Raw genomic sequence first — 7,312 nt, 5'->3', positions numbered from 1 at the left:
TCAGTTATCTAGGCATGTCAGCAGCCTCAGGATTTTTGAGCTGTCCTTATCCCCTCCCTTGTTTCATTTTGATACATGTCTTCTAATAACCTGGTTTGTCTCTTCTGGCCTTCAGGCCATCAAACTCCAAATGATCATGCAACCAGAGCCCTGGACAATGGCCCCTTTTTACTGGGGACCCTTAGCGAGGCCTCTGAGGGGGATCTGAGTGCCGTTTTCCTAAAACAGTGCCCCCTATCAGCAGAAAGCAGTTAGGATCGGTCATGGTCAGTATCCTTATCCTTGTCCTAATGGCAGTTAGATGTACTTCTTTAGAGGGGGGAATGATAGAGGCAGGAGATAGCCAAATGCCTAGGCAGAGAGGGAAGGGTGTGCCAAGAACCTCGAACCCGCCCAGAGCCTTGTACATGGGGGGCTTGCCTAGACATGCCCACGGTGAAAATTTCCATCCCTTGACACATGCATAGTAAGGGAAATAAAGCAATGTGGAATGGCTCAGAGTAAGGGCCCACTTGCACAAAGGGAGAATGGGGTGGAGCCACCAGGAATTCACACCTTATGCAGGGGAGGAGCCTGGCTTTTTCAGCTCCTGTGTGGTGGCCTGATACTCAACTTGTGAGGTGGGAGCTGGTTGGCGGGGCCACTCTCTTTGGTGAGAGCTCCCCTTTCGCTTAATAAATTCCATCCTCCTCACCCTTCAATGTGTCCATGTGCCTAATTTTTCCTGGTTTTGACAAGAACCCAGATTTAGATGAACTAAGGAGCAAAAAATCCTTCATCAATATGGGATCAGAGAGAGAGCAAGAAAATAGCTTGAAGCCATCTTAACAGGGACTTGGCCCAAAACAGCTACCTGAAAGAGAGATGGAGCTCCAGTCTAGAGAGTCTGCTGGGTAACTTAACAGACACTAAGGAACATAAGAGCCATTACACACATCATGTGAATGAATTTCTCACAAATCCTTAAAATCACCTGGTGAGAAAACAAGCTATCCTTGAACAACTGCCAAACCCAGAGATTGCTGGCTGAATAAGTCTGTACTCTAAACGTCTCCTCCTGGAATTGTCAGAAACTATTATTAGTTACAAAAAGAAGTGTATGTGGGAGAAAGAGAGACAGAAAAGAGGGAGATGTGGCGTGGGCTGGGGGAGTCTCTGGTTCTCTCTTCAGGTTTCCCACCTTAAAAAGAATCAAGCTGGTTTGTGAGAGCACTTTGGAGATTCATCTCTGGGGGTTCATTGCATTGAACAATTTATTATTCAAATTAGATATGCTTATTGTCTAAGAAAATTATTACTATTGGTATCTGAAAATAACTATAAAAAGTTATAAATATTATCCAAGTGAAAAAGAATTTTTCTTTGAACCAGCTTTACTACCTGTGGTTTTCCTCATTATTTCCCACATTATTGAGTTAAATAAATATTTGACATGTGTTCACTTTATAACTTTAATTTTTGAAAGTTATTCTTGCCAAACACCCTATCCTGAACATGCATTTTATGCCTGTGGGTGCAAAGATTTAAGGGGTAAAAATTTGTTCTGTGGGTTTATTTGTGTTATAATTATGGTTAATATAGAATTGATCAAAACAATATTGTACATTATACATTTTTATAATTATTAAAAAGTAAGGTTTTCTGACAATTGTAGTTTCTAATGAAATAAAATGCGATAAAGTTACCATTATTTATTATCTGATAGCTAACACATTAATTTTTGTTAATGGGTGTTAGAAAATATTAAACATTGTACAATATGAAATAAGAATTGATTGTTAAAGGAATAAATATTTCATCATAGAGTCAATAAAATAGGTTTTAACTACATTATCGAAAGTTTATACTAAATCTGAAAGAAATCACATAAAACTTATTCTTAAATTGTATCCAGTATGTCCTGGAAATTTTCCACTTGAAACCTTCCAGTTCCACATGACAGTGTAGCTATTAGGATCACTAAGCAATATTGCTGTGAAAGGTGATTTTTCTTGTGGCTAATGACTCACTCTTAGGGATGTATATTGACAGAAGCTGAAAAGAGTTGTTCATGTTTATATATGTGAAAAAATGGTATTTTAGACTTTCATAATTTCTTAATAAATCTTTACTCTTCTCTCATAGGATTGTCATTCAAAAGAGATGTGTTAATTAACAACAGTCTGATGGAGAAGAGAAACCTGCAGGGGAGAATTCTTTCCCAACTCAACTTTTTCTTGTGTGTGTTTTCACATAGTCTTCTCTCTGTACATGTCTGTGTCTGTGCCTAAATTGTCCCTTTTTATAAGGACACCAGTCATATTGGATTAAGTCCCACTTGCAGCTTCAGCACTTCAATCTCAGCCTCTGCCATCACATAGTTTCTTTCTTTCCTGTGTTTGTGACTTTGTGACTCTTTTCCTTTTCTGATAAGGCTCTGGTCATCATATATTAAGGGTCTAGTCCCCTCCAGTATGACCTTGTCTTAACTTAAATAATTACATCTGTGTATTAGGTTGTCCTAGCATTGCTATAAAGAAATATCCGAGACTGGGAAATTTATAAAGAAAAAAAGTTTAATTGGCTCACAGTTCCACCAGCTGTGCAGGAAGCATGATGCTGGCATCTGCTCAGCTTCTCGGGAGGCCTCGGGAAAACTTACAATCATGGCGGAAGGCAAAGGGGGAGCAGCACTTCACATGGCCTCTGGGAGAAGGAGCAAGAGAGAAGAGGGAGGTGCTGTACACTTGCAAACAATCAAAATTCATCAGAACTCATTCACTCTACAGTACCCGAGGGGGATGGTGCTAAACCATTCATGAGAACTACAACCCCATGATCCAATAGACCCCACCTCCAATACTGGGGATTACAATTCAGCATGAAATTTGTTGGGGACACAAATCTAATCCATATAAATCTGCAGCATCCCTATTCCAAATAAGGTCACATTCTGAGGTGTGGGGATTAGAACTTCAATGTACATTTTTGGAGGATAAAATTCAACTCATAGTGCATACTAAAACATAAATGAATCTCAAAACAATCATTCTAAGTGAAAGAAATCTAACAACAAAGAGTATCTACTAATATAATTCTACTTATATGAATTTCCAGAAAATTAAAATTAATATTTAATGGTGTAAAGCAATTTAATGGTTGCTTAGAAATGGAGTGGCTTTAAGAGCTCAAAGGAGGGATTATAAAGGGCCATGATAAAATTTTGGGGGATGATTATATGTACATTACCTTGATGGTTTCATGAGACGGTATATATTTTTAAATTTATTAAGTTGTACCAATTAAATATTGAAGTTTATTTTATGACAATTATACCTCAATATTGTTGTTAAAAATAAGTACAAGTTTTTATGTTCCTAAAAAGTGTAAAGTATTATTCTAAATTTTATTTTCAGCTTTTTTTTTTTTAGTATTGTACTTTAGGTTCTGGGATACATGTGCAGATCATGCAGAGTTATTGCATAGGTACACACATGGCAATGTGGTTTGCTGCCTCCATCCCCCGTCACCTATATCTGGCATTTCTCCCATGTTATCCCTCCCCAACCTCCCCAACCCCCACTGTCCCTCCCCTATCCCCCCCAACATACCCCAGTGTGTGATGCTCCCCTCGCTGTGTCCATGTGTTCTCATTGTTCAACACCTGCCTATGAGTGAGAATATGTGGTGTTTGATTTTCTGTTCTTGTGTCAGTTTGCTGAGAATGATTTATGTAATCTTTGAAACTGTCATATAAAGGGAAAAGTCATGTGATGTATTAACTCACTATTTACATATGGGTTTTTTTTTGCACAGGTGGACAAACTTGCTGTTGGAGGGATAGTATAAATTATTTTATCTAGAACTCTAAATACCATGTAATTTTAAAATTATTATTGTAATGGTCTAAAATATAAATGCCTGGACCAAAGATATCCCTAACATATGTTCCCAGAAAAGTTTTAACCCAACTCTACCCTCATTAAATTCAAATGAATGTCAGGCACTTTAACTGATTTTACCTTTCAAAGAACAAAGCAGATTTTACTGTGTGAATATTAATGGTGGTCTTGGTTTAGATATTAATTATTTTTGCACTCCTCGTTTTGTGTATGCATATTCCATCACAGAATTAGTGCAACAGTCAGGTGACAGGCTGTCTATTGTACAAACCTTTTAACCATAATGGCAGCAAAGGGATCCATTTATATTACAAAGCCAGAGAATGATAAATTCTGTTGTTTACCACAGGGAATTATTTGGCAATAAGTTTGCTCTTGGTATTTCTTTTTATCCACCCACAAGGACTTGAGAGAAATGGAGAAAAGGAGTTTCTCCAAATCTATTCCCATCCTCTTCTGTTTTCTACCTATTCTCTGCTGATTATTTTGCTCCTTCCTCAATTTTTTTCTCTCCCATTATATTGAGACTCCCTTCTCATTTAAAGGCAGTGTTTCTCCTGATACGGTAAAATTACAAGAAAATGACGCATCACAAAAATGTTTAGGTTTTTAAATATTTTTGTTTTTTCCTCTTTTAAAAAATTATTACTTTTATTTTTGTAGAGGTTTTTAATTCTTTCTTTTAGGTTTTTTATTCCTTGAAAGATTATATGGCAAAATAGAATCAAATGGTTAAACTGAGAGCTTAAAAAAACACCTATCAATGTTCCCCTTTCCATGATCCAGATAAATCTGTTTATTCTTATTTCAGCTTTCAGAGTTTATGTTCATACATGACATTTGTTACAGATGAACTCTATAAATGGTAACTTTGCATTTATAATAATATTGCATTTATAATAATGAGAATAAAATGTGTAATTTTGGAACATGTTTAATAACATGTTTTACAAATAAAAAAGTCCTTAATCATAAGCTAGGTTAGAGCTTTATATTTCATGTGAAATATTATGATTTTTGTTGTCAAAAATATCTAGCAATTAATAAAATGTTCTAATATGCAGAAAAAAGGGAAAACTGCTTATTTAACCTTATATTTTTCTTAACAACATTTTATTTGGTAAGATGATACAGCCTTTATTCCTCATGAATCAAGACTAAAATATCAAAAAAACTCAAAATTTCAAGAATAAAATATCTACTGAGCTTATAGTTATCTTTGTCAAGTATACTATATTTTATAACATATCTCATATTTAAAATGTCTTATATAAAGATTCCAATTTTTATTCTTTAGGAACTCCTTGAATAGGTGTTAGATTTTTTTAAGAGTAATTGATTTTTTTAAAAAAAGTTAACATTAAGTAGTTTGGCTGATGAATCTTTACAGATAGCTTGCTACATTTTATTTTAGAAGTCTTTTAGCTTTATTTTCCTGGAGCATCAAGGAGTAGTTATTGAACTAGTTACTTTTCCACTTTCTTCATAGCTATATTTCAGTCCACCTTGCATGATGCTTCATTCTTTACCAATTTTTGCTTCATTTTAAATTGATGCTTTATGGCCAACTTCTTTTGTGGGCAGTTCCCCTGATGAAAACATACATAGTAAATTGTTATTACAGAGACGTATATTATAGTTAAAATGGTGAAAAATTAATGATTGCATGCTTAAATGTCACTTCTGAAAAACCTTATTCTAGCATCCCTCTTCATAGGCTAATCAGAATTATTTACTCCTTCCACTGAGTCCACTTTGTTCTTACTATGAGTATAATGTCTTTTATTTTTTAAAAATTAGTTTTATATATGCATGCCTGTCCTTTAGATAACAAGCTTCTTACAGACTAGGTCTAGATTTTACTAAAATTGATACACCTAACAGGTAGGAGATCCTTAATAAATATGTATTGAATTAATACACAAATACCCCTTGCTCTCCCTTCATACACACATACTCATTAATGGCACTGTTTGACTGTTATAAATATATTAATTTTAGTGCATATATTTTTTCTCTTTTCGTGGAATTTTAGTCAGGATTTGGGAAGATACATGTCCTGTGTCTGACAGTGAACATGTTTTCACAAAATATATTAATAAAATAGAATTTTGCAAGTAATATAAATTTTCTAGATTTATATTCAAAATACATGGAGGCCAGACATGGTGACTCATGTCTATAATCCCAGCACATGGGATCCCAGCACTTTGTGAGGCCAAGGTGGGAGGATCACTTGAGCCCAGGAGTTTGAGATCAGCTGGGCAAGATGGCAAGACCCTGCCTCTACAAAAATTAAAAACAAAATTAGCTGTGTGTGGTGGCATATGCCTGTGGTCCCAGCTACACAGGAGGCTGAGGCAGGAGGATTGATTGAGCCCAGGAGGTTGAGGCTGCAGTGTGCTGTGATCACACCATTGCATTCAGCCTGGGTGACAGTATGAGACCCTGTCTCAAAAAAATAAAGAAAATATATGGAATAGGGAAAGAAATGTATTTATAGAGAAAATATAAGTAAATATGACAAATGGCTTCATAAGTAGTCTACTTTTAATTATTGCTAACTGGATATGTCATTTCAGAGAGGAAAATATATAGTATATATCTTTGCAGATGCAAAGCTCATTCATGATACATGTAATCTTTTTCTTTTTTGTTTTTTTCAAGACAGGGTCTTACTCTATTGCCTAAGCTGGAGTGCAGTGGTGCACTGCAGCCTAGACCTCCCACGCCCAAGAGATCCTCCTGCCTCGGCCTTCTGAGTAGTTGTGAATACAGGTGCACGTCACCATGCCCAGCTAATTTTTTTTTTTTTGAGACAGGTTTTCGCCATATTGCCCAGTCTGGTCTCAAACTCCTGCTCCCAAATGCAAGCCATCTGTCCCCCTCAGCCTCCCAAAGTGCTGTGCTGGGATTACAGGCATGAGCCACCACACCCAGCCTTCATGATACATTTAATCTAATGAAAGCAGTGTTTGTCTTTTCATGTGTGTGTGCATATAGTTGTATCTATGAATACAAATCATAGGATTTGCAATTTTCCAGTAACAATGAGTTACAGAAATTAATCATACTGTTATGGCAGTTATAGTGTAATTTTGAATTACACTCCCTGTTGCTTCATCATGTGCTTGAATAAAGAATATGACTATAGTTGGCCAAGCATGGTGGCTCATGCCTGTAATCCCAGCACTTAGAAAGCCGAGGCAGGCAGATTACCTGAGGTTGGGAGTTCGAGACCAACCTCACCAAAATGGAGAAACCCTGTCTCTACTAAAAATTAGCTGGGTGTGCCGGCACATGCCTCTAATGGCAAGTACTCAGGAGGCTGAGGCTACAGAATTGCTTGAACCCAGGAGACAGAGGTTGTGATGATTAGAGATCAGGCCATTGCACTCCAGCCTGGGCAACAAGAGCGAAACTCCATCTCA

Source organism: Cebus imitator, unplaced genomic scaffold (genome assembly GCF_001604975.1).
Source record: "Cebus imitator isolate Cc_AM_T3 unplaced genomic scaffold, Cebus_imitator-1.0 Scaffold282, whole genome shotgun sequence".
NCBI classification, from domain to species: domain Eukaryota; kingdom Metazoa; phylum Chordata; class Mammalia; order Primates; family Cebidae; genus Cebus; species Cebus imitator.
This window is presented reverse-complemented; position numbering follows the sequence as displayed.